The sequence below is a fragment of the Mytilus californianus genome, unplaced genomic scaffold (assembly GCF_021869535.1).
Source record: "Mytilus californianus isolate M0D057914Y unplaced genomic scaffold, xbMytCali1.0.p SCAF_13, whole genome shotgun sequence".
In the NCBI taxonomy this organism is placed as follows: Eukaryota; Metazoa; Mollusca; class Bivalvia; order Mytilida; family Mytilidae; genus Mytilus; species Mytilus californianus.
In genome coordinates this window covers 41,015,816-41,042,396 of record NW_026262615.1, presented here as the reverse complement: position 1 = coordinate 41,042,396, position 26,581 = coordinate 41,015,816, and the positions used below count along the sequence as shown (strand labels likewise).

Here is a 26,581-nt window from a genome sequence, read left to right as displayed (position 1 = left end):
ATGCCTTGGTATTGTGATATGTTTAATATATTTCAGCTTGAACGTGGACATTCAGCTCGTGCATAAGTCTAGTAAAATAAAGACCGGACTCTCTTATATCGTATCATTCAATGTTCCCATCGTTTTTATTAAGCCAATGTGTGGCCTTTTAAAGGAAGTCGATACAGTTTCAGAAGAGATCACTGTAAACGCAAAAAAATAAACGTCCGATGTTCCGTTGTTACAATTTTTGTTTATGTCGACGTCGAGCTTACAAAATGTTATCACAAGACTAGAAATAAGAAATCTACTTAACTGCACTTGCACATCAAATTTGCTACTACAGGAAAAAATATAAAAAGAGGGAAATTCATAAAAACTGACAAAATCAATATTATCCACCAATGAAACGAGTGGAAAACACCTGTCATAATCCTGACTTGATACAGGAATTTTCCGAAAAAAATAGTGGGTTGAACCTGGTTTTGTAGCTATATAAACCTCCCACTTGTATGACTGTTGTGTATAGCTCCGTCATATTGACATAATTGGATGAGCAACCCAAACAGACATAATAGGTCAATGTGACATTAATTGGGATCCAGCAGCCAAAACTATAAACTTACATCACAGACATACAATGAAACTGACTAAAAATTCAAACAAGCATACAAAGTAATCTTACATAAATCACAGACATTCAACACAACTGATTAAAAATTCAAACACACATACACATAAATCTGACAAAGACGCCAACAAAAAAAATTAAGTTTAGGTTAATTAGACAATGACGTCTACAGTTCAACAAACACGTTTTTTTTTTAGTTGAAAAATACGTCGACAAAAAAACCCTTGTAATTGATAGTACACACCACACATATCACACACCTATTCGATAAAGCACAACTAAAGTAAAATATAATAGAAGAGAAAACAGAATGGATCTCCGGTGTCCAAACCGCACCCCAGGACCCACTCACACCAGGAACGCCCCAAGAAACAAAACGTGACAGCTAGACGCATAAATACCGTCATGCCAAAAGTCACACGAACAAAAGATACACAATAGCACGCATATAACAAAAGACAAAACTGTAGAGTAAATAAAAAGATACACAAACTCATGTTGTGTTGTTTTCAAATTATTTGTAACGACGGTTGACTGTTTCCAAGGCATTTGCTTTTCAGGCAACATTTTAAACCTTTTAGATCGTTCAAAAATGATATAGTCGCAGATGAGACATCTATTCGGAATACAATAACAGGATAAAATTTGAGAATTGTCCTCAAAATCATTGCGATAACATATTTCATGTTTTCAATGTTTTTATTTACCTAGTTGAAAATACAGAATGAAAGCGAACTCATATGAAAATATTAGAAAAAATATTAAAATACCAAAAAACGTTGTCAACATCTTATTAAAGATTGGCAAGTTAAATATATGATGTCAAATTATACGGAAATGAATTCAGGTTCTGAACTGAAATTAAACTGCTTACATGTTATCTTATTTTTCCTATTCAAGCAGACATATTTGAAATTCCAAATTCTAATACACACCAACACATGCTGGTAATATTTTAGTAAGGTTCCATCTGGTAGGTTCATTCAATTCCGAGAACTAAGCTGGACAAAAAGTGTTGACTAATGCTGATAAAAAGATAAATCGCACATAACAATATGTCATCAGACTGTGTTCTGGATGAAAATACTCATTAGATAATTACACAACGATTTCATTACTTTCAAGTATCTTGGCAACCAAAATAAGCGGAACCTAATATCAAAATATCATGTTTCACGATCATCAAAACGGTACTCGACCAATCGCGATTAGAATTATTGAATTATGAAAAAAACATTTATTTCATTATAATGGTTTATCACTGCAAGATGACGTTAGGAGACAGTGATATAAAACGAAAATGTTCAGAGAATAGTAATTTATTCGTTTATGAAAGTGTTCATGTTTGTTATGTTAATGTAATATTGTTGAGAAATCTGACCTCTGTAGTTTGTATAAACTTTGAATTTTCGCAGATACTGATCATAATTTTAAGCCATTTTGACAGACAGTCTTATTTTCTTCAAATATTTGTCTTTTATTTTAATAAATTTTATTAAATACTATAATAGTGAATGTGCATGATACTACCATTTTCAATTTTCAATTTTTTGTGACAGATTTGGAAAGTTGGAAATTCATCATAGATACCAGGATTAAAATTTTGTTCCCCAGACGCGTATTTGAATATTAGATAAAATCCAAAGAGCAGCACAATTTCATGGTCATTTAAGCGGTCTCCGTTTGTCTTTCACTATATGTTTTGAATATCAAACTTGCACTTTACACCCTTCGTAGACATAAAAGACAAGAAGTTTCCACAAAGATTGAGAGAGCAGGAAGATCTAGCCAACGCTCTGTGTCTATTTACCTGAATTTTTTACGATTTTAATTGAAAAGTGACACTTTAAGCCCTACGTACATACGGAAGAAGAAATGTTTCTGGGAAATCCTTTTGATAGAATATGTATCTATATATAGTCTTAATAATTTTTATGTTTTAAGGACATAGAAATACAAGGGGGATATCGCCGTCATTTAAGCGGTATGCAGTTGTCTTTTAATATATATTTTGAATATCAAACTGGAATTTTGAGCCCTCCATTAACATAGAAGGCAAGACGTTTCCCCCAAATTACTTTTGTTATCATTTGTTTCTATAAAGAAGCTATATATAGGCATACTATTATGAAGATTGAGATTATGAAAGTCTAGCCAACACCCTTGTCCCTTTTACCTAAATAGTTTTTGAATATCAAGTCAATCAAAAATATCTTCTCTTTTCGGCTTTCCATAGTAACATCTATTTCTTTTTTGAAATTTTACTATATTGTCCGCTTGTTTATTGAAATGTCATGTTTTTAAAAGTACATCTTTTATTGAGTTACATTGATAGAAATCTATATGTCATAAAGAGAAAACTGAGATTTACATATGGGTTTATATTGTAGGACAACGATAATTCTTAATAACTTGATGGGGTCACAAAACGATTTCCTACATCTCTTTTCATTCCTATCAATTATGACTATCATGTTTTAATTATTACTTTTAATTAAGAAAATTTGAATATCAAACCGACTGCTAGCAGCCGGTTTTAATATGCAATGTCGAATAACTAATAACGAATAACACATAAAGAACCGGCCGCTAACTTCACATACATCTGTACTAACATAAGTAAAACAAATCTGAATGTCTAAAGGATATACCTCTATCTCCGAAATGATTCACCTGTACAAGTAAACACACAACTTTTTGTAAGTTTTACCCCTAACTTACAGTGCGAATAAAAATGTTGGTATATGGTTATTATTTCACTCTCCATAAAAATTATACAGTAAGCAAATGATGTCAAATTTAGACTTTAAACTTTTGCTATTAAGTATGCAATGTGTGCACAGTTGATAAAACATTTTACAATCTTGATGTATCTTTGGACTCTCAAGGCCAACGCCAGCGCTGGATTTAGACACCTAACCTACATATGCATGTATTAATTGGAAACTCTTGCAACAAAAGACTCTTCAAATTTGTTTTGGTACCTGTTTCCCGTTGTATACCTCTTTTATGGTTTGAAAAGCTTTGAGTTCTTTGTTGACTTCTTTCTTATAGATGTGGGCTATGCCAACGTCTACAGTTTATGACTTTAATAACTATAATTCGATGTTTATTCGACACAAAATGTTTCTGAATTGTCTAAAAATTAACTTACGAATGGTCATAATGAAAAAAAGATATGGTGTATCAATCCCGTTGTTTTGTAATTTTCCTACTTCTCTCGTTTTCCTTCGTTTCCAGATCCCACATCCCCACTTTATTCTACCACCTACTTTCCGCATCACAAAAGAGCGTGTCACTCCCTCAATATGGGGACAAAAGGTTCTTACATATTTTTTTTTATTCTAAATTAATTTTCTAGAAAACAATTTCTTTTAGAATGGAAACGGAAAAATAGTTTGTTTGAAATGAAAACAAAGAATTCAAAATAAATTCTCGTTTCTATATATTATATGTTTCCAAGGAAAAAAAAAACTAATGCCCCTACCCTTTACACAAACCCATACACTGAAGATGAAAGACGGTTTGGTCTGTGCCTTAATAATTATCTTTCATTTGTTCGTCTTTAAGATGAAGCATATGTGCAATTGATGCTTTCTGTGTCTACGCATTCATTACACATTCACAGTGAGACTGGACATAGTGTAACTTAATTAAATAATAATATAAATTAAAACGTGTGCATTGTATATGCAGTACAAAATTGTAGGAGTTTCCACTATATATAGATAGGCCCGTAAACGTTTTATTCTGTGAAACTATACCATGAATACGCATGATAACAATAACTCTCATTAATTAAATTGAGAATGGAAACGGGGAATGTATCAAAAAGACAACAACCCAACCAAAGAGCAGAAAACAGCCCAAGGCCACCAATGAGTCTTCAACACAGCGAGAAAATCCCGCACCCGGAGGCGGGTTTCAGCTGGCCTCTAAACAAAAATGTATACTATTTCAGTGACAATGGACGTCACACTAAACTCCGAAACACATAAATGAACCAAAATAAAAAAAAAAACAACATGCAGAACTAACAAAGGTCAGAGGCTCCTGACTTGGGACAGGCGGCGGGGTTGAACATGCCTTGAAATTTATAGTGAGGACCAGATCTAAACTTAAAATATTGATAAATTAATTAAGAAAGCGTTATCTAATAAATGTTTTACCTGCGTCTAAAGTGGCGAAAACGGGTATATTAAGCCTCAACTCCTTCCGTCCGTCCGAAAGACCTCGGTTTGAAAATTTTCGCGAAAGTTGTCATGGCTTTTATGAAACACAGGTACTTCGGGTCAGTAGTTTGTTTTGACAGTCAGCCATTTCTTTCCAAATTCGTTACATTTTTTTGATTTCGTATTTTCTGCGTTAACAATATACTTTGATAAATATACTAGAAATAACATTCGTTTACTATTTACTATCAGTTGCTAGTTTTATATTCACAGCGGTTACTGATAACATACTCTTTATCAGTGACCGTTGTGGATAGTAAGCTAGCAATAGATTGTAAATATTAAACACGTGTTATGTGTAGTATATCTATGAATGCTTACCCTGAAAACACGAACATAATTGAACTTAACAAAAAGATATAAGGGGGACGGAAAAAGCAGAAAGTATCTTGTCCTCAAGTACCATTCGTGATAACAATAACTCTCATTTATGCCTTGAAATTTATAGTAAGGGCCAGATCTAAAATCAAAATATTGATATTTTGATTATGAATGCATAATTTGATAAATGTTTTTACCTGCGTCTAAAAAGGCTAAAGCAGGTCTAGTAAGCACTCGACTCCGTCCGTCCGTCCGTCCATCCGTCCATTCGAAAGACCTTGGGTAGAAACTTTCGTGAAAGTTTTCATGGCTTTTATGTAATACAGGTACTTGGGGAGAAACAATTTGTTTTGGCTGTCAGCCATTTCTTTCCAAAACCCGTTATTGTTTTATTTCCTATTTTCTGGGTTAACAATTTACTTTAATAAACATGCCAGAAATAACTTTACTATTTACTATCAGTTGCTAGTTTACTATATACAGCCGTTACTGAAAACATACTCTTTATCAGTGACCGCTGTGGATAGTAAACTAGCAATAGATAGTAAATAGTAAACACGTGTTATTTCTAGTAAGTGTGTGAAAGTCTAACACAAAAATAAAACCACGAACAAATTTGAAATTAAAAAAAAAAAAAAAGAATAAGGAGGACGTTGAAAATAAAAGTCCTCCTGTCTCCAAGTAACAGTGCTATATAAGGAAATGGTTTATTTTTGGTCTGCATATTGATAATGTTCACTTGAAGCTAGTAAGCAATTTTTACTTCCGCCGTATAGCCATTTTCTGTTGGCTGATAGTTTATTTATGATTTAAATCATTAAGGTTCGGATAAATATTGCTATGTTTTGTTATTTGTAAATTGCATTGTGCTTTAATTTTTAGTAAATCCGTGGTATGTTTGAATAGTTGAATCGTTTGCCTACCATGTTTTTGAGTAGGAAAAGTTGAAAATCTACGCAGCGGTTAACTTGGATTTCTTTGTTACAATGTTTTGATAAATGAAGGGACAAGGGACGACCATAAAAAATGTTTGAGGGTAAATGGGAGGTCGAAAATATGTTTAAATAGAGACATTCATGGTCAATCTTCTGTAGCAGTTGATACACTGCAAAATTATAAAGACCACGTATATTTTAGACTCAATTGACTCAAAAAGGTCACTGAAGCTATTGATATCATTTTGCGTCCATCGTCGTCGTCAAAAACTTCTTCTCTGAAACTACTTGGATAAATGTGATCACACTTTACCTGAATGCTCCTGAGGGAATCTAATGTAAAATTAAAACCGGGTACTTGATCAATCTATACACTAGACGTCTTATTGCCAAAAAAAAAGAATATAGAGATAAAACTGCAGTTAGAACAAATCTGACATTTAAAATATAAATAATTTGGTCTTCATTTGAAGTGCATTAGACGTGACTAAAACATGCTTTTTAATCCTTAAAATTATTTTACTGACCATATCTATTTCTAAATCCCCTCATAAACTGACAAAAAAAAATCAACGTATGGTATTGTACAGAAAACGTATTTGTCAAGTTCTGCATACAATCAATATATTAGTATTTAATTTAATTTAATTTGTCCTATAGTCTTGTTATTTTGTTGGTAACGCTGGGCATAGCTTTTTTCCACAATAAAACTTATTGTCGTGCAAATTTATGGAATATAATTATTGTAATATTGAATTATATCAAAGAAACCCTATAGGATGTTACTTGCATATCACCTGTAAATCTTTCTTGTACAATTTGTTGTGTAATCTGTATGTTGATAAGTCATTCAATTTAGCAAGACCATATTTTCTTTCAATATTTTCAATGATTTCTGGATGTGATAGAGATAATATCAAATACATATTTATGGTTAAATTGTAAATAAAAGGACAGATTTCTGAAGTTCCTCTTTCAAAACATATTAATCATAGAGGATATTGGGGTAAAAAATGAATTTTCTACGGCAAAAAAAATTGCATTTAATAATCTAACAGGTAGGTGATAAATTCCTTCCAAACCATCAAAATGAAAATAAGAGTAGTCTATTAATTGGGTATAAACTCAAAATCATTACTTACACAATTTTAATTCACTGTTCAAAATTTTGAGATAAGTATATAGATTATCCTATTACATTGTTTGTAGCTAAAAACTGTTATTTCCCAGTCGAATTAAAACCGATTTTAAGTGATACGTTCAACATTTCAAATGTGTTTATGTTAGTTAACCGAACCCATATTTATGTACGAGTTTTAAACTTTCGGTAAATGGAGTTCATTACCCTCGATATCCTTCCATGGTCACTTTGATTGGCTTGTATGCCTTTAGTTGAGAAACAAACAATTAAATAAAACAGGATCTGATGAAAAAATGTCCGGCGGACTCATTTATTATGAAGCAGCATTATCTTTTTGCCTCAAGCTTGATATTCCAGAACTAAGACGGCCTGGATACTTCCAAATCTTGCATAAAGGTGCTTTATATCATAAACTTTCAATCTGGCATATGCCCATTCTCCTTGGCCTCGGTTTTATGTTTCAGCAACTGCATGTGTCAATGAGGGTAAGCCTTGCTTGGACCTAATTTCATGGATCAGTGATCAAGGTTTACTTTTCCTGATTAGGTCCGTTTTTTTATATTCTATAAGCTGTAGGTCAACTAGATTTGGTTTATGGAATGATTTGAATGTCCGTCTGGCAGGGTTAATCTGAACTTTACCTCATTTTCATGGTTCATTAATCAATTCAATGTTAAGTTGTAATAAACTAATACAAACTTACCTTTAATATATAAAGGAGTTTTGCGAAACTATCAACAAATAATCAATCATTTTCACAGTTCATTGGTCAACATTACGGTTTTGTGGTTACTCCTGTTTCTAAGGTATTGAAAGCAATAGGTGAACTATATTTGGTGTACAGCATTATTGTAAGATGAGTATACCTACTTCATGGATCTTGATAATGTTTAGTTTATGTGACATCTGTAGTAAAACCTTATTCTTAAATCTTAAAGACTTTTCACAAATTAGTTCATGATCAGTAAAGCAGGCTAGAAGTGAATCTCCTGTATGAAAAAATAACAAACTTTGGATACGAATTATACGTAGTTTTTAATTCAGTGGTATTCATGCTCAAGAATTCTTCCAGGCGTTGCAGATTTTCATTCGTCTTTTTTGTCCAGAATAATCATAAATCTGTTCTATGACGAACTGGATCTTCCTTCACTGTTCAACTTCTTTCTAAATTATTAACATAAATGTTATCAGCAATTAAAGCCGTGCTTCAAAGTTATTGTGAAGATACCTATCCTAGAGGTGGAATGAATCAGATGTGGATACTAAAAAATTCCAAAGATCTTTTAGAGTACATACAATCTAAGACTCTTCAATCTTAAAACATATGACTTTTCTGCACTTGACACAAATATTCCAAACCCTATTCAACTGATTTTTATAATTTGTTCTAATGTTGTACTGTTACACCACTGTCCCAGGTTAGGGGAGGGTTGGCGCCTTCAACTTGTTTAATCCCGCTACATTTTGTATGTGCCTGTCTCAAGTCAGGAGCCTGTAATTCAGTGGTTGTCGTGTGTTGCTGTATATCATATTTGTTTTTCGTTCATTGTTTTGTACATATATCGAGCCTATGGGTTTTTGTTTGAATTGTTTTGCATTTGTTATTTCGGTGCCTTTTATAACTGACTATGTGGTATGGGTTTTGCTCAATGTTGAAGACCGTACGATGACCTATAGCTGTTAACTTCTATGTCATTTGGTCTCTTGTGGAGAGTTGTCTCATCGGCAATTATACCACATCTTCTTATTTTCATAATAGACAAATTGAAAGATTTGGTCCTGCTTTGTTTCATAAAAAATAGCCAACGTAGATACATGTATCTTGTCTAAAGGAGGGATACATCTTACTTTGTAAAAAATCTCTCGGATTAAAACAAAAAATCTCTGAAACTGACATCATGTATGATGCTTGATTTCTTGATTGACAACATATTTGTTACGAGGACGTGCTTTTCAACAAATACTGTAAATGCAGAAATTGTTGCGATGTTTTAATTATTGCGAAAAATGCGACAGGGTTATAATCGCAATAATTTAAACTCGCATTTTGGAATGTTTTATATGAATTGAACAGGATTTTTCTCAATATCGCAAAAATTAAAATCGCATTTTAGTTTAAAATGACAAAATCGCAAAAAACATTGCACGCAATAATTTCTGAATATACAGTAATCGGCATTCCCATGGGAACCAACTGAGCTCCTCTCCTTGATGAAGTGTTCCTTTGTTCATATAAGGCTTACTTCATACAGGAACTTCTTAGTAAGCTAGCAGTATCCTTTAGATTCACAATTTGTTATAAAGATGATGTTCTCTAACTAAATAATTCAAAATTTGGTGACTATTATGAACGCATCTATCCCATCGAACTTGAGATAAAGAATACAACAGATACAGTTAAGTATGCCTCATATTTTGACTTATATCTAAAAATTGACAATGAGGGTCGGTTGAAAACAAAACTTCACGACAAAAGGGATGATTTCAGCTTCCTAATTGTGAACTTTCCATTTCTATGCAGCAATATTCAAGCAGCGCCTGTATACGGAGTATATATCTCCCAGTTGAGACAACATTCTAGAGCTTGTATTTTCAATAATGATTTCCTTGCTTCTAACAAGACAGCTATTAAACCAAGAGTTCCAAGTGGTGTTGTGAATTCATTTCATTCCTTTGTTAATTTTACGGATGCCATCACGAGTTGGTTGACCGTTATGGAATATCTGGTTCACAGATGACGACGGATATGTTCCAATTGTCGTAACTACAATCCCGTCCCCTTTCCCCCGAATATGACCTACTGAATAAGACTTATCACCGGGTTTGTACATGCATGAGCAACGAGAAGGTTGCCACATGTGGAGCAAGATCTGCTCACCCTTCCAGAGCACCTGAGATGACCCCAAGTTTTTGATGGGGTTCGTGTTTTGCATGTTATGTTTTTTGTACTGATGTTTGTCTGTTGTTTTGTTTTTCTTTTTTAGCCATGGCGTTGTCAGTTTATTTTCGACTGATGAGTTTGAATGTCCCTTTGGTATCTTTCTCCTTTTTTCTAAAGTTTTCTGTTTATAAATGCTCATAATTTAGTAGTCTAAATCTATCAAAATTAAAATTTGGCCGTGTGCTAAAAAGACCTGACTTAGAATTGTACAAACAAAGAAAACACATGATATTGCTATGATCTCTTTTTTGGGGGAAAGACCAGACTTTTTTTAAAAAATAGTTGAGAACAAATATATCCAGGAGGGATTGTTTCTTCTCTAAGTTTATTCAAAATATAATCCTTTCGATAACCTGTTCAAAGTCACATTGCTGAATCCTTTCATTTCATGATCCTCGGTCTTTGTCTTTGGTTTTCTATGTTGTATTTTGTGTACTGTTGTTTGTCTGTTTGTCTTTTTTTTTTAGCCATGGCGTTGTCAGTTTATTTTCGACTTATAATCTTGAATGCCCCTTTGGTATCCTCGCCTCTCTTTCATTCCTATTAGCTAATAAAAATTTAGGGATGTACATGTCGACTTGAAATTAAAATTGACTGTTTCTTAAAGCTGCACAAAATAGGTGAATGTATGCAATTTTGGAAGAACAGCTAAAGTTTTGTTCATTCTTGATCTTTATGGGTATATAACCTATGGGAGCACAATTATAGCACTTGACTGCTTTTTCAACAAGTAGGTGGCACATACACCTTTCACAAGATAATTGTGAGAGAAAACTCACGAGATCCGTGCACAATGGAATCATGACTGGAAAAAAATAGTTATCAATTTTCCAATTTATAGGAAAATAGCATAATAAGACAATCCCGTTCCTTCATATAATTCCAAATGAGTTCCAACACAAATACCAGATACAAGATACAAGTCCATCAAAGACGCTTCATTGGATTCAGTTATGCCGAAGAACAATACAAAAACAGCTTCTTTCCAGGAAGAATCAAAGACTGGAATAATGAACCGCAAAAACTTCTAGACATTGAGGACTATGATTCATTTAAGTTCAGACTCTAAGCACGCATTATGTAAATAGTTGGTAATTACGTTTTTGACCTGTATCTTAATGTAAATATTTTGATCTTTCCTGGATATTGACACAGATAGCCAACATCAAACTAGTGTATATGTCAAACGTGATGATTTCAACTGTCCATTGTCAATTTCCCATTTCTCAGCATTAATATTCACTCTGTTCCATCGTATGGCGTTTACATATCTCAGTTTATACCGTACGCTCGTTCACACTTAACGGACTCTATCAACAGGGATGAATTACTTACACAAAACTGTTCCAACAGAGTTATGAGAGAGAACGACTGAATCGCAATAACATAAGTTTTAAAGTTATCATCACGAATTGATTAACCGATACGATACATTGTTATCTCAACTCACTAGTGACGTATTTTTGCAATCTTAGATCATTATATACCAGTATAATAGTCGTCTGATCTGTCGTTTTTACATATTGTGTACTATACCCGATTGTGTCGACTTTTTCTGACTGTAAATTCGCATGGCGGGTGATACTAATAGCAGGAGACGCCTTCCATGTGGACGCGCGAGGTCTCGCTCATTTTGGTGTTTTCCGAATACATCAATTTCTGTTTGTTACCTTGATTTGTCTCTTTCTAATCGATTTAAGAGATTTGAACATCGGTAAACTACTGCCGACTTGATTTAATACCGACTTTTTGAATTAGATTTTAAGATTAGGAAAATACAATAAGTTTTAGGAAACAAGCATTTCATTCAATTGGCTCATCCCCTTGGCAGTGACAAGTTTCTTTTGCAGTAAGATGCACATGAGCGTAGAACTGTAATATTCCGCTTTTGAATAAGATAGCTGTTTTTATCTGAAAATATCTTTACTATTCTAATGAATTAATTTGAATTAATCTATAGTCGTGGTCACTACATTACACTAAGGGATCAGTTTAAATAACCGTGTGTTCACCTGAGAGTGTTAAATTGCTTGTGTTTGCGATACTGGTCTTTCAAGTGGACAATTAAATGTCAATTGTGCATTGTATCAAATTATAAATAACAAACTTTTAATATTAATTATTCATATTTATACATCAGCTAATACACCTCTTGTTGCTATTATCTTCAAAATAAGGTAACAAATGGATATTTCGTGCAATGAAAATTTCATCTGAAGTCCTTTTTTCACAATAATGGGTTCGTTTAGGGATTAAAAAGGAGTTTTATTTCTGTGTTAACATTTTCATAAATATGATTGTATCAATATTTAGCCTCTGTATAATTGGTATACATGTAACAACGCTATATTGTTAATTTATTCATGTTGGTAGTTGTATAATGTGTTTACATGTATTGTATCTGCTGTATCGCGGAAACTTGCCAAAGAGTTATCAATAAACAGTAAAACCTCAAAAATATTGTAGCTTGTACATTATTAATTATGGCGTATAGATTAAATTCTACTTTTAGCTAGCATTGATGATTTAGAATTTGAAATACTATACACTAATTTCTTGTTTAAAACGTTATCTTGCCCTTGTTTTATTTTGTTTGATTTTTTTTGTGTGTGCGTGTTTTGGTTGCTATCTCATTGAAGAGGGTATGAATGGAGTTTATAGAATAGAGAATCATGGCAAAATATTTTGGGTTGCAAAAGAATAAAGAGTAAAGTTACAGTGAAAAAAAAAGAATTGGGTAATAAAAACTGGTTACAGAAATGAACCATATACAGAATAAAGAAATCATCTAATAACAAATAAATCTAATAGTAAAATGATTTTCATGAAAATTTAACAGAATCAGCGTTAATTTTAAAGATAAAGAAAATTGCAACAAAACATTAAAGACTACAGAAATGAACATGATGAAGCACCTTCATTGAAATATATCCAGTCCCTTTTTTATTTCTTCTACGCCAGAGATTTACTCCCCAAAAAGATTGATGATTATTTTATAATTAACCATATGCAGTTCGAGGAAACATTTGCAACACGCTTGAGAAATAATTTACAAAACATTTGAGATCAATTCCAGTTTCAAATCCTGAATACCTCTTTTCACAAGTCTCAAATTTTACATGATTTATAGAGGATTGAAGATTTACTAAAAGTAGATAAATAAAAACCAAAAGTTATTTTCAAATCAAGTGTAACCGAACATCCATACCTAGAAATTGGTATTTATATTTGTCGAATATTGAAAGTATATAATGAGATGATATATGTAAGTGTTGTATTAATTTGTTCATAATGATAATTTTGTAGATAAACGTCATACCTTATGACAATCACATCTACCTGAGACAACTATTACACATTGTAAGTCCCGCTATGAGGTTATTTGTCAACTATTACGTACTAAATATAGAAATCTACAAGGAATATTTCAATCATTTAAGTACCCTCTTAATCCGATCATGCAGTCTTTCAAAATTAATTTTTGATACATTATACAATTCACCTCGATAGCGTGTACATTATTAATCATAGCGTATCAATAAAATTCTATTCTAAGCTTGCATTTATGATCTTGTTTAAAACGTAGTGTTGATCTTGTCTTTATTTATTTGTTGTGTGCATGTGTGTGTATGAGTGCTTTGGTTGCTATCTCAATGAAGAGTGTATATGAATGGAGTTTACAAAATAGTGAATAATGGCCAAAAAAATTAATGGATAGAGAAAAATGAGCAAAAATGAATAAAGATTAGATAATATTGGGGAGCAAAAGAATAAAGAATAACTTGGAAAAATAAAAGAATTAGATATTACGATACTGATTACAGAAATGAATCATGTACAGAATAAAGAAATCATGTGATAACCATGATAACAAATAAATCTAATTGAGAATTTGACAGAATGAGCGTTATTTTTTAAACATAAAGAACAATGTAACAAAAAATTAAAGACTACAAAAATTTACATGATGAAGGATCCCCCATCCAAATCCTCGCCCGAAATTTACTCCTCAAAAAGGTTGATGATTGTTTTGAAGCTCGAGGAATAATTTACATAACATTTGAGATCAATTTCAATTTCAAGTCCCGAATACCTCTTTTTCACCAGTCTCAAATTTCACATGATTGATAAAGGATTGAAGAGTTATTAAAAATAGATAAATAAAAACCAAAACTTATTTTTAATTCAGGAAACAAAGTGTAACCGAACATCCTTCCCTACACATTGGTAATTCTCAATGTTGGAAATTGAAAGTATAAAATGAGTTGATATATGTAAGTACTGTATTAATTTGTTCAAAATGAGAATTTCGTAAATAAACGTCATACCTTATGGCATTTATATCTACCTGAGACAACGTTAACACAATGTTACTCCCGCTATATGGGTATTTGTCAACTGTTACGTACTAAAAATAGAAATCCACAAGAAATATCTCAATCTTGTTAGTACATCTTGTTATTTATTATATTTAAGGAACGAGATCCTTATTATTATGGTAGCTTGTTTCTAGTACGTTACAACACTATCAATAAGTTTATTAATCATGTTTATTTGTAACGCAACGAGTAAATATGTCACAATACTGTTTATATCCGTATGCATACCTGCTCACCAACAAAAAAACATAAAAATGTGTTTCCAGTCATTATTTATGTATAACATTCACCTTCTTGTAACAGGCTGTTTATATGAGTAAGAGAATAGTGTTTTGGAACCTATTTTAAATGCGTCAAAAACTGTATGAGTATCAGTGCAAACCTTCTCTAATCATATTCGTATCTAGATTCTAGGCATTCTAATATTATAGTTTATTCTCAAATAAAATGCAACATTCATAACTGCACGAGCTCCCCATGATAATGTCATAACAATGCAGCCAAACTCTCCCTTTGGTATCTTCCGCGTCTCTTTTTTATGTATTGCGATATCTCATATACACTGTTTGTCACATAATACAATCAATGTATTTAGGACAGGATAAAAACAGTGAAACAATTATACTACTTTAACATTTCGTCTAACATTTAGACATTTATAAATATAATTACATATATATTTCTGTACAGACATATTCTCATTAGTAATATCTGTCCACATTTTTGAGGGTAAGAAAAATAATGAAATATAGTTTACTCTTTGTATAACATCTCTTTATCATCCTTTTATGTTAGACAACTAATTATAAAATCAAATTCATCTTCAACCAAATTTAGAGTTCATTTCTTACAAAGTCTATGACATCTTTCTATATACATGTATGAAGTCTTATTTCTGTCTTCTTTTTTTTTTAGTTTATGCGAAAAGTCGGGTCTGGCGGTCGGAAAACAAAATCTTACAAGACAGAAATATGACTATATAAATTTGATAAATATTTCATTTTACTTGTTTGGTATGCTTTTTCTCAATTTTTAGTTCAAAACATGCATACCATCATCACATGCGTTTGTAAAAAGGGGGTATGCTACTCATTGTTTTTTTATCAACTTTCAGGAAAAATAGTGAATAATAAGTTTGAAGCACGAAAACCCGTGAAATAAAAGTTGCAAACACATCGCACGAACATAAAATCCGTGTCATAAACGAAGTAGACCCGTCCAATGGGAAAACGATGATATCGGTTTCATCCTTTGGCAGGCAATCTCACTTTTGATATCCAAATGGACGAACATTTTTTTTCAATCTATTAACAAGAACATTTAAATTGTTTTTGGATATCTGTTACTTTCCAATTGACGTATTTCACGTTTGGACGGATCCATTTCATCTATGAGATGAAGAATTATAAAAAAAAAAAAAAAAAATGAAAACCGAACTTACTGTAACGGGCTTTTAATGTTTCGTTTCGCAAAATTATTGGCGTTAACAGCATTTCGTGACTGTCTATTTTTAGGCACACAAACACTACGGCTTAGTTGTTAGATTTTTGTTCTTTAAGAAATGTTTTAACATGCTAATATAATGTATTTAACTTCAGGAAAAAGTTGCTACACAGATATTTTTATTTATATTTCAAGGGCAATGTATTTGTTAGGGTCGGCGGGAACAAAACAAAATGAAATGTTTCTTTCTGAAAATCGAAAAAATAGTGTCGGTGGATCCGTAAACCAACAAATTAAAAAAACCCTGACCTTGACTTAATTTTATTTGAGAGTTAAGCGCTTTGGTCAATGATGTGTTAAACATATTTATGTTAACGGGTTGGTACCGTCGCTGTTAAACCTTTACCCAATGTCCATTAATTCCAATATCCGTTAGTCAGTTCATCGCCACTGACATGATTTATATAGTTCATTTCTTATATTTTCGCTGATGAATATAGACATTTATCCGAAACCAAGGTTCCAAATCCTAAGACAAAGTTACCTTAAATAGTATTCTTTGTTTGCCATTTAAGTCATTATGTATCTTTACATTCTTGTCCTTTAGAGTTTTGGTTCGAACATTCCCAGAGAGTCCAGAAAAACGACTCGGAAGTATTATATTATTTTTCAAGTACTTATATACCACTACACTACAAGGGCAATTTGAAGTAAATTAAGTTCAAAGTCATTTGAAACGAGTTTCTGGGTATAATAATTTTAAAGAACATGTTTGAAACAATGCATGCATATGTTCTAAACTAAGTCATATCTGAATGTTTTGTGTTCATTTACTACGAGTTCATAACGTAAAATAGGTAGCTAAAAGACGAAATATTTCTCTAACAGTCAGAACAATTTTTGAGATTTGTATCTCCTTTTCACAAAATTCGTTAAGAAATGGTCACCTTTATTATTCATTAAAAGAGTAAATTAATATATAAAATGTACCGGTTGTGTTTAAAATATAATTCTATATTATCCTACACGAATCATAAATAATACATACGACCCTATACATGTTTTGGTTCTATATATATCGTGTATTTCCCACTTCAGCATCGGAATCGATAGAAATCCGGGATCTATCTTTTTTCCTATTTCCAGGAAAGCACATTTTATAGGCCTTGTGTTAGAATGCATAATTTTCCTATCTTATTCACAGGTCAAATTTCTAAGGAAACTTCAAGTTCGCATTCGAAATAAATGTGTATTTTCAGTGGGAATAAAATTTAGTTTACAACATATATTTCGTCACAACGACTACATCCTAATAAGTACAACCTAAGTGGCCATTTACCCTGTGAAAAAATGAACAAGAATTTCAAATGAATTTTGAGTTTTAATTACGCTGGTTCTTCGGAATAAAATAGTTTGTATATATAACGAAATTTAATATTATTTTTTCATTTTCTTTTCAATATTTTATCAAAATTAAAAAAAAAAAAAGTTTTCACAGGAAATAAAATAGACGAATCAATATCAAACAGTAACAATAAATAGTAATAGTTTGACGCACTTTTAAAACAAAACTGATATTTAAGGTATAAATGTTAGCCTTAATCACTCAGAACGCAAACTAGTTGCCATAAAATTTTTTTTATCCATAAAGTTAACCGATTTAATCGAATGCTGTTGTTTCCCAAAAATATAATTTACACATTCTGCACGAAAAGCCATTGCACGTCTTTCTAAAAGTCACATGCGTCGTTTGCTTACATATCACTACACAGAGGGTGACCTAGGGGTCCCTGTGTAAATATATACTACAAGGACCCCCAGAATGATAGGGTCCATAAATTAATTATACATGCATGGAAGAGTCTAACATAGGGTATATGGAAGAGTCCAATATAGAGAATTCTGAGTTTTAACTATGGAAGTGTCCAAAATCAAGAATGAGTCAGGGATCCTTAAGTTTAAAAAAACTATTATATAGACGTTATCCTTACATCAGTACAAGTTATATGGACGGTGTCCTTATCATCTAATATACGTTTATCAAATCATTACGGGGTCCTTTTTATATAGTGTTTAATATAGAGAAGAATCAAATGAAAAATAAATCAAGTAGGCATGACGCACAGAAAGGGGTCTTTTGATAAATAAAAAAGAAAAAAAAAACATGAAATTGAAAGTTAAAAAAAAAAAAAAAATAAAGAACAAAAACAAAAACAAATTAGAAAAAAAAACCCAATCAAAAAGTTCAAGCACTGGGTATTTCTGTTTTCTTCAAACTGAAATGATACAATAAAAAACAACAAGTTCACTCATAGGTTTTTCTTCTTTATTTGAATGTACATTGGGTTATAAGTGCGTATTGTTTGCACAAAAACAGTAATTTGTTTTAGTACTTATTAAAACCATGTTCTTCTTAACATTCTTTACAAGCAAGTCTTTCACGTTCATATGGGTGTGATTTTGAATAAATGTAGGCCTTATCAAATTCAGGTACAAATTCTCGTATTATATCCATTACATCACACATTTGAAATGGTTGAGAGCGATGCCTTCCCTAGTTGGTGCAAGTTTAACGGGATTTTCTGGTTATTAAAACGTCTAATGTATACCGTGGGGTATATGGAGCTGATGGTGACTTGAATGCCTCCCCCTAAAAGCATGATATATTCATTCTGTTACAGTTTGGACTGTTATGTCAATATGTTTGTCGTATTAACGGATGGGAAAATCGTTTGACCTTTAATTTATTTATCTACAATATGATAGCAGTCTTCTTGTAGATGAATACTATATCGACTATCGTTATATGATTTCATTATATCATCTTCCATTTCATCTGTTCTCTTCGCAAGACACTGCAACATTTTCGATTGCCCAGATTTAATGAAAGCGACCTTTAAATGTTGAATGATACATTCGGTCTTTAGTAAATTGACTAATAGTTCCCACTTTTTTTCTTCTTTTTCATTGGTCATTTGAGTATTCGTAAGCTTTAATCTGCCTATTTTTTTTTATCCTAAGTTTTGAAGATTCTTATTTGATTTAATTTTCTGACATAGAATATACATATAACTTCTTAATGTAGTATTCCAATCTTGTTCTCTCTGTGGAGGTGTTATTGCTTTGCTAGCAATATTGTTTTTTAATTTACACACACGTTATAAAAATGACCTTTTTTTACGTACTGTAAATTCAGAAATTATTGCGAGGTTTTTATTAATGCGAATAAAGTAACTGAATTAGTATCGTAATAATAAAAATTCGTATTCTGATATCGCACATAATTGTATGCAGATTTTCCTGAAATCGCAATAATTAATCTCGCAGTAGTCGCAAACAACCACAATGATATTCGTTTATCATATCCCATTACAACACGAGTTGCATGATTTCACATCTTTTTATGCTGTAAAAGCGTAACAGTCTATTAATATCACATTAAACCCTAAATTAGACAATTCTCACAACTGTCTTGTCCGTTCTTCCATATTGACAACATCAGTATTAGGGATTATTTTACATGATTAAAATTTGACATTTAAATTCCATCTGTGTCAATTTAGAAAGGAAGGGTATAAATCTTCACAATCAGTGATTCTTTTGTTAGGATACATCATTAGTACAATATGATTTAAAATAACCCAACATGGTTACTATTGAACCTCCATAGTTTGAACACAATTCTTATTCAATAAAGTATCATTTTTTAAATGATGCTGCCTTCATAACATAAACCCCTAAGGTATATTTGCTTCTTGACACAAGGTCATCGCCATTGTTATTATTTTCTGCATACGAATCCTAAAATACATAAAGAACACCATCGTACTACAATGTGTTCATTAGACACTTCTTTTTTATCAAACCCCTAAAGATAAGGGTGTCTCAATTAACATATAGTAATTTGTTATCTTAACAAAATATGTCAACGTATAAAATTCTCAGTGTGAATTTGATTCAACCGTACCATTCTTTTAAATGCCTTTCATATATCAGTCGAACTCCCCGCTATGCATAATGATTATTTGACTCTTCCTGTATGTACTTTGTCATGTATGTGAATCTTTTATATGTTAAACACTGCCGTATGAATGTTTGGACACTATCATTTATTTTGTTTAATTATTCCGATTGTCCATATGGACACCCTGATATCGAACTAGATTCAAATACTTGTTACAACATCTATATAACTTACAATATGGTATTATATACACGGTGTACTAAAATCATAGCATATTGTAATGACGGTGTCCTTAAATCATTGATGGCTAAATATGATATTTAGTGTTTTCACTTCAGCGTCCCTGCCTCATTCTTGAATTTACTCTCTTCCATAGTTAAAACATTCAGTGTCCCTGTGTGTTGCACGTATGGTCCCTGACATATTCTCCAATTTGGACCCTCTAACATGAACACTTCCATAGCCTTACACATGAACCCTGACTTTAACATGAACCCCTCAATAGTTTGAACCCCTCAATAGAACCCCCACCATTAGCCTAATAGAGTCAGTGCATAGCCTAACACATGGACCCCTGTACCCTGCCATAGCCTAACAGACCCTATCATTCTGGGGGGTCCTTATCGTATATAGTAGCTCTTCTATATATTACATATTAATACAGGAACCACCAACTCACGGTTATTTTATGTTTGACCAAAATTGTTAGCCTTGCAGGTTTTTGTACTGGGTATGTTTCTATTTCTCTAAATTTATTTTAAACTTGGCCTTTGTCATTTTTGTATTTCCCTTCATTTTTGAAACCAATAAATGCATCTGTTTGTGCATAATTTTTCAATAATGATCATGATGTAACATATTTTTACTTTTCTTTCTTTGTCATGTGTTTTTTTAATTAATTATTCATCCATACCCTCCTTTCAAAATACCTTTCATATATCAATAGACCCCCTTCTGTGCGTCATGTCTACTTGACTCTTCCTGTATGTAATTTTTTATTTGATTCTTCTCTTTATTAAATACTATATCCCGTAATGATTTGATAAACATATATTAGATGATAAGGACACCGTCCATATAACTTGTACTGATGTAAGGATAACGTTTATATAATAATTTTTTTTAAACTTAAGGGTCCCTGACTCATTCTTGATTTTGGACCCTTCCATAGTTAAAACTCAGAATACTCTATATTGGACTCTTTCATATACTCTATATTAGACTCTTCCATATACTCTATATTAGACTCTTCCATGTATATATAATTTATTTATGGACCCTATCATTCTGGGGGTCCTTATAGTATATATTTATACAGGGACCCATAGGTCACCCTCTATGTAGTAATATCTCTACCAATAGACAAAAAAAAAAAAAAAAAAAAAAGAAAATCAAGCAAGAAATAATTTGAATGTGAGATTTTTTCGAACCGGAAGATTTATATGGATTAATATAATTCTGTTTGTGTCACTCTCGCAGTAAACGGTAAAGTGAATGTCTTAGATAGATATACTTTCTTACGTGTAATATCGACAATATTCACTAAAATCATAAGTTCATCATACAGAATATACTGTATTTAGCGATTTAAGGGTTATGAGGCTTCAAAAATGGTCCAGGATTCTCCTTATACAATATAACATTCTTTTGCAAAACAGGCAGCATTTATATAAGAACGAAAAAAACGCCCGTACGTAGCTCGCAATGAGATACGATATGGAAAATCCAGAAAACAGAACTAAAGAGTGATTCCGTGAACAGTTGCAGAAATTGGGAATAAACATTCCAAAAAGTTGCTCAAATACACAAAGATGTCATGTTGTAATGTAGCGAAGTCAGTCTTTCAAGTCAATCCACGTAAATGCAAGTGATTGTTTAAGGGCTTATGTAAAAATAGATATAGCTATCTGCATCATTTAAAAATAGAATAAAATCATAGACTTTAATTTTATAAATATGATATATAGGATGCATTAAAAAATTGTCCTTATAAACATTAAAAGTGGATATATGTTTTTTTCCTATTGAGTATCATTGTATTCTTTATTTTAGGCTGGCCTTTGGATGTCGTTCAAGTCGAAAAATGTTCGACACCGTGTTTCAAGCAGTGTACCAAATTGCAGAGAATAACTTTAAGCTAAAGCGTATTTTGCATCTACTAGGAAATTATCTAACAATGACCATCCTGCATGTGATAAAGAGATGTCAATGACAAAAATATTGATAATATTCAAATGTTATAATATCCCCATAGGCAGTCACAATTCTAGATTCTAATTAAATGAAAGCATGGTTTTCTAATGTGAATTGTCGAAGGCCATGCTTTTATTTCTAAAAATGTTATACACGTCATCCTGTTAAAAAAGAAACGTTTTACTGTAACTGGCATATTTAATATTTGAAACTAGGATTTTTTTAAGCAACAAAGGTCTTTTGTTTTTATTTAATTAGAGATACATATTTTAAGTCACCACTCAGCCTTCAATAACGCTTTGGGGGAATCACAATGTTTCCTTAGAAATAAATAAATAATAAAACTCTGTTTTTACTTTATTGACCTGTAAAATGTGTAATTTCAATAGGAGGGTATAACAAATTATCAATCTCAACGTCAAGTTTGCATGCTTAGTGATTGTGTCTGTTTTTCATACATATCTCTTTATACCAAATTGCAGAGAATAACTTTAAGGTAAAGCGTATTTTGCATCTACTAGGAGATTTTCTAACAATGACCATCCTGTATATGATAGAGAGATGTCAATGTACCGTTCGTTCACCGAAGAAGACAGCTGTTAGGTAATATAAAGTTATAATTAATATCTGACAAGGAAATCAAACAAATACTGTCATAAGGTGCCCGATATTCTAACTGCAAAATACAGAATTAATACAGACGTCGAGACAACAAAAAATCAACATAAAGATAATTTTAGTAGGACAATTAACCCGAATTAACTATAACACCATATCAATGATCAATAAATAAGTTGTCCGAAAGCTAACAAATGAAGTTTTCACATATTAAGAGAAGTTATTTTATTGAAAAGTACTCCATATATATCTGTTATCTGTACACCTAACAGTTGTTATATAATGAGGACATTTGTATATTTGTGGAAAAAATGCGATACTGATAAGTTAACGTAAATTAATACTTGCATTGCTTGGTCAGTGGAAAATTCAATGATTAAGTAATTCATTATCATATCAGATTTGGCACTTCATTTGGCAGATTTCCTATACACCTAATTTAACCTTTATGCAATCTTGAAATTATGAATTGGTTTTGTTTCTGTTTCATAAAATAGTAAATATTATCTTGTTTTGGTTAATCTGGCCGTTTCGGAATTATATTTTTTGTCCTCACTTGGCGTTTGTTGTCACCATTGACCCTCGTTCTTGCTACAAGTTCTCTATAAGCTTTTCACATTTTATTTTCTTAATTCTTTGAAATCACTTTATATTTAATTATTATTATTTATATAGTAATGTAAGTAAAGACAATTTGTGACTGTGCTTGACAATTTTCAAAAATTATCTCCTCTGAAGTGAGGTATGTTTTAATATTTTATATCTATGATAAAAAGTCCAACTAAAAATAAAAACCAAACAAACAAACAAAAAACAAAAAACAAAAAAAAAACAAAGAACAAACCTAATTTGTTTTTGTTATTGTGCAATTGTAACGGTGGTAAAACAAAGGTCAGATTGAAGACCTATAGGAAATCATAATTCCTTCCAGAGTTGCATTGCAAAGAAAGTTAAAAATTTAGAATTTATGTGACGAGAGATCTCTATGGTCGATCAGACGACACATATAGCCACAACACGCAACCTTTCAATATGATTTGCTTTATATCGTCAGCTGATTCATTTAAAAAGCTTTCATAGAAGAGGATAAGTAAAAAAAAATAATAATGTAACTGGAACATTAGTTCATTTCAACATAAACAGTCTAATGCTCCATAATATTATTGCAGACGTCACACTTAAGATGTAAACATACATTCCGTCCCGTGTGCACTGTCGTTTTATTGTTTTGTTTATTTTATAGGAAAACTTGATAAAGAAATGAGCGACATATCATCAAAGAAATTTCTTCAGTTGATAAAGGTGTCATTTGATGTTTCAACAAGTGTTGTTCGTAGTTTTGCAGACTGCAAAGTAATAGGCTTGTCTAAATATAGTGGTAGCTTTATCAAGTTCCTTGACTTACGAAAACACGATATATACCACAAATGGTAGCCTAATACCCCTTGCTGCCATTGTGGAACTAATTTTTCGCGGCGTCCAAAAGAAATAGAAAACTGGCGTTTTGATTTGCTATATCAAACTATTTCTGATCGTCAGGTCGTATGTGTTAAAGGAAAAGGTCCATTAAAGATCAACGGATGCGTACAGCATTATTGCATATGCAACATCATCCCACAACAAAGCATTTCGCTAAATGAGATGGATATATCAATGATTTCATTTCTTCTGCGAGATTGTAACATCACACCATCGCAGCTGGAAAATATACAAAATCTTAATAAGCAGAGATGTAGGCTTTGTCATGCATATAGTACGCATTGCCTTACCAATGATGAATATGATGATATATGGACAAATCTTGAAAATGCAACACTAGAATTGGCTAAAGATGTTAATCATTATTACCATTCAGCCATCACGAACCATCTATTGACGCTAAAATCACACGACGTTACAACGAAAGAACAAAAAATTTTGCAAAAAAGGTATGGATTAATAGAATTGATTTTGTGCATAAAAGATTTTTTTTTTGTCATAAGTTTCCCGAAGAAGAAAAAGTTGACTTTGTTTTATATCCTTTGTCAGTTTTCAAAGTATAATAGTAACGGATTACACATCGTGTCAATGATTAAGGTAACAAAAAGAGGTGATAGTAAAAACGTTTTTGACACTAGTTCAACAATACTGACATCGACATCAAGTTAGAAATTCTAAAATACTGAATTTAATCATTCAATGCGTATTTAATAGCTATTTGATTCATGTAACAAATTTGGTATGCCATTTTTTTCTAGTATTTGTTTTACTCTTAGATTAAATAACAGAAATAAAAAAAAATCTATTTGACTTTTGTTAGTTTTTATAGACTTCCTCTTTTGGAATTTTCCTTGGAGTTCAGTACTTTTGTCAAACTTTATAATCGCTAAAAACGTTAATTAAAAAAAGAATAATAGCTCCTACAGGCTTCACGACTGCTGAATTGAATAATGTGTTAAATATTTTCATTCTGTTTAAAATTCATCAAATAAACTCCAAATTATGAGTTGAAAGATATAAGAAGATGTGGTATGAGTGCCAATGAGACAACTCTCCATCCAAGTCACAATATGTAAAAGTTAACCATTGTAGGTCAAAGTACGGTCTTCAACGCAGAGCCTTGGCTTATACCGAACAACAAGCTATAAAGGGCCTCCAAAAATGACTAGTGTAAAACCATTTAAACAGGAAAACCAACGGTCTAATTTATATAAAAAAACGAGAAACGAGAAACACTTATGCACCACATCAACAAACGACAACCACTGAACATCAGGTTCCTAACTTAGGACAGGTGTAAACAAATGCAGCGGGTTTAAACGTTTTAATAAGTATCAATCTGCACCCTTACCTGAAACAATAGTGTAACACCACAACATAGAAAGACACACTATAAAGTATCAATTAAGACAATATTTGGAAATATTTAATTATCGATCTTTGGTATCATTATGCAACGATGTGGTCTCTTCTCTGGCTTACTGCATCATTAATCTGTAAGTTCACCATTTTCTAATTTCATGGATATATAATTTAGCTGTGTGATCGAGTGGTGCACTAAATTAATTTGTATGTGTTCCGCTAGTCTATTAGTCCATTTTGATTTCGATCAGGAAGTTGTCTGTTTTCTTGTACTGTGCAAATGTTGTTTTTATTGGTATTTTTATTGATTTTGTTATCAGTAAATTAAAAGCCACCTACATATTATTATTGTTATATACATTTGCACATTCATAGCTCTACAACCTGTCGATACCTGTATCTTGGCATTGCACAAGGTCATGTTTTTCTCTGACTGTATATGACGTCTTTATACTAAATCCATTGAATGTTGGATTTGAACTGATTGATAATTTTGTCTTAGATGCATAATTTTTTTATAAGTTGTTATTGGCTTTGAACTAGCTGTCAGTAAACGCGAGTACTCTCATATCTGTATTTAGTGTCTCTTTTAGTTGTTAGAATGTACAAATACCCGTCCACGTTTACTCTGTGGTTTTGCTAGATATATTTCTATTTGTATCTATCTAATGAGTTAAGCCTTTTTATAGTTTGTTATTACGTTAAACTGTTACACCACTCTCCTAGGTGGAGTGTGGGGGGGGGGGGGGGGGGGTGGTTTGGGGGGGATTTATGCCCGCTTACACGTTTAACCCCACCACATTTCTGTGTGTGTGTGTCAAAAGTCAGTGGTTGTCGTTTGTTGCTGTGTGACTTATTTGTTTTTCGTTAATTTTTTTGGACATGAATTAGGGCGTTAGTTTTCTCTATTGAATTGTTTTACATTTGTCATTTCTGGGCCTTTTATAGCAGACTATGCGGTGT

At 32.0% G+C, this 26,581-nt stretch overlaps 1 long non-coding RNA gene across 2 annotated transcripts; it reads left to right on the top strand.

The window, feature by feature from the left end:
• The first annotated feature begins 13,380 nt into the window (after nt 1–13,380).
• Nucleotides 13,381–24,775, top strand: LOC127723671 (uncharacterized). 2 transcript variants are annotated; one of them, XR_007992197.1, is made up of 4 exons: nt 13,381–13,445; nt 14,370–14,454; nt 22,642–22,762; nt 24,021–24,775. It is a non-coding gene; the product is annotated as an uncharacterized LOC127723671 (long non-coding RNA). The 2 variants fall into 2 exon arrangements; XR_007992196.1 differs by having other exon boundaries at nt 22,019–22,762.
• Nucleotides 24,776–26,581: the final 1,806 nt, after the last annotated feature.